General features: G+C 36.4%; 1 pseudogene; it reads right to left on the bottom strand.

Annotated features, from left to right (window-relative positions):
* Positions 1-1563: 1563 nt before the first annotated feature.
* On the bottom strand, positions 1564-3050 carry LOC149218227 (putative calcium-binding protein CML25 pseudogene; annotated as a pseudogene).
* Between the last annotated feature and the right edge of the window lie 1009 nt (positions 3051-4059).

The raw sequence follows: 4059 nt of genomic DNA, 5'->3' as shown, positions 1-4059 counted from the left end.
ACTCTTTCACCGAGGCAAAACAACCTTACTCATATGTTTCCCCGTGTTTACCTATGCTAGAGTTGGGGGCCGAAAACTGATCTCTCCTTAATTCCGGGTAGTCTTTCAAAGCAGCAAAACTATCAAATTAAAAGACATCACAACTACACTAAACTACTGATTCCCATGTTATCGTTCATATCTCAGTATAATTATGGATCTGAAGGATTATACAAAACCTATATCTTAGATTGAAAACCAAAATTTGACTAAGATAATAGGAAATTTTGTTATCGATAACTCTCCAGATGTAGCCACAACACAACTCTTTGAAAATTTGAATAGACTGTAAATACTTACAAAACTAAAGTCATGATAATTAAATCTAAAAAGATCACATATGATACTTTTATTTATGATAACAACTACTTAAAGGAAGTACTTTCATACAATTTTTTTGGAATCAACATGAACCATCATAAGCTCAATTGGAATTAGAGTTGAGAAAATGATAAATGGAGGTTGGAAAACTTAATATGGCTTTGAAAACAATTATAAGTCAACAATTCTTTGAATATGGGATTAAAAATGTATCATCTTTGAGACTCTTGTTATTCCTATTATTTTATATGGATGTGAGGTTTGGGATTGCAGTGTATCTAAAAAGTCATGGAGGAAGATTTTTTAACATATCTAAAAAACAATTTATAACCTACAACCTCAAGGTTAAAGTAAATAGTCCCTACCCTATCCTCCTAATTGAGTCAACCCTTTCCCCATTAAAATTATGGCTATGACTAGGTATATTGCGTATAAGAAGAAGTTATACAACAATGGAAGCAAAGAGGTTTCCTAAAATTGCTTTTAACTCTAGTCAAAACCCCCACCGTTAGCTCAAGTAAGGATGACATAAAGATGCCCAGTCTTAGCTAGACCATCGGGGGGATAAAGGAGGTGATCATTTTGCAGAATAAGAATAACCTTTAAAATATTGTTACTTAAGCATTTAAAGAGAAATTGTATAGCAATCAAGAGTTAGAGACAAAAAAGAAACTAGATATTATAAGGAGGTGATCAACCCCAATCTCAATAATAAAAAATATCTATTTGTCTTGACTAGTGTTAAGAAGAAAATGAGCATTGCTAAGTTAAGAACTAATTCCCATGAGTTTCATAATGAAATAGGGCATTGGTAAATTCTTAAAACACCATGGAATGAAAGAGTGTGTCATCTTTTTGCAATACTAAGAGGATGGAAGATGAAAAACATTTTTTCTTAGATTGTCCATCTTATACTCACATTCTATCAAATCTTCAAAACATTTGTTAAGCAACCAACCTTCTTAATCTTTTTAGTTAGCAAAGCTATGATAATCTTAAAATGCTTCTCTAAGTTTGACCATTAAATAAAATAAAATAAAAATTTAAATTAAACTTTTACCTTTTAAAATCCAGTAAGCTATTTTGATCATCATCCATTTATTATATATATATATGAATTAGTTAGCTATTTTGATCATCATCAATTTATTATATAAATATGAATTAGTTGGTTTAATTATTTTCTTTTTCATTCTACAAAAATTTCAAAATAGTATTTTATAAATTATAATAAGAGAACTTAGTACATTGCGGAAACCCGGAATACCCACACCCTGACTGTCAACTACGATCAAGGAAAGCTTACCAAAAGCTGGTTTGTCTTCATGGAAATTACATTGAAAGAGAGGAATTGGAAATATGCTAATTACAAAGCCTTTCCATTAATCCATTTACTCGACGACTTGAAAAATGGCACTTTTGTATTTTGCTTTTCTTCTTTGGTCCCGTGTCGTGTCGTGTCGTGTCAGGCACCTTACTAAGCAGTTGAAGCCGAAGCCATCATCATGATCAGAAATTCGTCGAAGCTCACGTACCCATCACCGTTGGAATCGACGCTCGCTATCATAATCCGACAATCTTCCAGAGAACAACGCTCTCCCAAACTGTGGAAAACCCTAAGAAGTTCATCGGGGGAGATGAGTCCATTGCCGTCGAAGTCGAAGATACCGAAGGCGCTTTTCATGTCCTGGAGGCGGCGGGGGTCGTCGACACCAAAAGTATTCAGCTCCGCGAATTCCGCGAAATCGATGAAACCGTCGCCGTTGGAATCGGCCACACTTACCATAAGTCGGAGCTCGTCGTCGGAGGCAGGGCAGCCAAGGGATGCCATAAGCATGCCCAGCTCCGACCACGAGATCTTACCGTCGCCGTTGGCGTCGAATTTTCGGAACACCGCGTGCAGATCCGCTGCGTTGCTGGGCAGTGGAGCGGGAGAGCGAGAGGGGGAGGACCTGTCCTTGTCGCTGTCGCTTTCCTCGACTTTCAGAGATGTCGAAGTCTTCCGTCGCCTCAAAGAACGCGTCGATTCGTTCGTCGACCGCCTACTGCTGCCGGTGGTGTAGGGTTTGGAACGACACCGCTTTGAGCCATTTGCAGATTCATGGCCTCCCTTTATGCAGCTTACCAGCTTTGGAAAGTACATTATTATGGAATTTCAAGATCTCACTGTAAATATATTAACTTCAATGGTTAGCTCAATGGGTAAAGTTTTTCGACACTCTTATGGCTAGGCCATGTAGTTGAACGCTAGATCTAACTTCAATAGCTAACTCAATTGACAGAGTGCTCTTGTTAATTCTGTCCAACACTTTCACAGTCAAGTTCAATGGTTGAGCTACCAGAAGTAATCCCTTCAGTTAGATCGGCTTTAGACAAATATTCTGCTCACTGTAAATATATATTTACATATTTTGTCCACCACTTTGGATCATCAACCGGCAAAAGGATCCGGTCTTTTTCTCCAGAACTAAAAACTAGCGCGAGTTTGAACCCAGTCCCTCCTTCACAAAAGGCTCCCATTCATTTCACTAATTCAATTAGAATTGCATGAAACAGAACATCAGAAAGCTCTGAAATTGGAAATGCATGAAACAGAAGAATTGAAATTGGAAATGCATGAAACAGAAGAATTGAAAGTTGTGAAATATCAAATCAACTGATATGCAAATGAAAGCATGAATCACAGAAATTAAAAAGAAGAGAGGGAAGAAGACCACGGCCGGGTCATTGACGAAGGTCACCAGGAAGCTTCCGAAAAGTCAAGCACTACAAATGCAAAGAATATTATTAGGGGTGGGTCAGTCAGGTCTGAGTGGTAAGTTTTGTATTGTTTATATTTTTTATGTCGTCCTATATGCTGTACAAGGACTGAAGGACTGCAGTGAGAATGGGTATGGGGTACCTGATGGGTTCATCCACCTCAGTTTGCACCCACGCAACTCCCAAGAATTCAAAAGTGGAGGCTGTGCGCAACACACGGCAGAGCCTTTTTGGCCCACTTGCCCCCTACGGCCACTCATGCTCTGCAAGTGGAGATGGTTGACAATATTAACCTATTCTAAGATATCACATTTTCCATGCAAATTATGTCAAGTCATTCTTTTAAAAGTAAATTGATTTCAATTAAGTAAAAATCATTTTTTTAAAGTTTGAGATAAATTAATTCAGTAGTAAATGGATTCTATGACAAATTTTATTGATTGTTTTTCGCTCTGAAAGTTATAGAAATTCTCCTTATATTTTGAAAAAAAAATTGTAGGGATTTTTTTAAATCCAAATTAAGGCTGTTAAAATTCAAGATTTGAAGTGCCTTAAAAGTTTTTGGATAGTGCTGAATCTATTTTCACAATCAAAAATATGAATCAAACAATGCCTTTACAAGATCTTTAATTTTTTTACTCAAATTCAATCCACTTTTAATCATCAAGGCAATTCCTCGGCTTCGATAAACAATTTTATATAACAAATTTGATATAAATACATAAGAGTAATTGAGTTCAATTATAACTTAATATTTTATTTTCCATGAATATTTTTCTTTATTTTGGGCTTGATGGGATGTCACTTTAAGGGTACAATCCACTCTAGGTCTACTCGTAAGGAAAAGCTAGGTGGAGATGTTAATGGTTTGTTATAGGTGTTAATCCCACTTGTAAATGCAATTAGTAAAGGTGTTAATACATATGTCTTTAGTGTTTC

The sequence above is a fragment of the Pinus tabuliformis genome, chromosome Q, assembly GCF_031772625.1.
Source record: "Pinus tabuliformis cultivar Carrire ecotype Pingquan chromosome Q, CPIR1, whole genome shotgun sequence".
NCBI classification, from domain to species: Eukaryota; Viridiplantae; Streptophyta; class Pinopsida; order Pinales; family Pinaceae; genus Pinus; species Pinus tabuliformis.
This window is presented reverse-complemented; position numbering and strand designations above follow the sequence as displayed.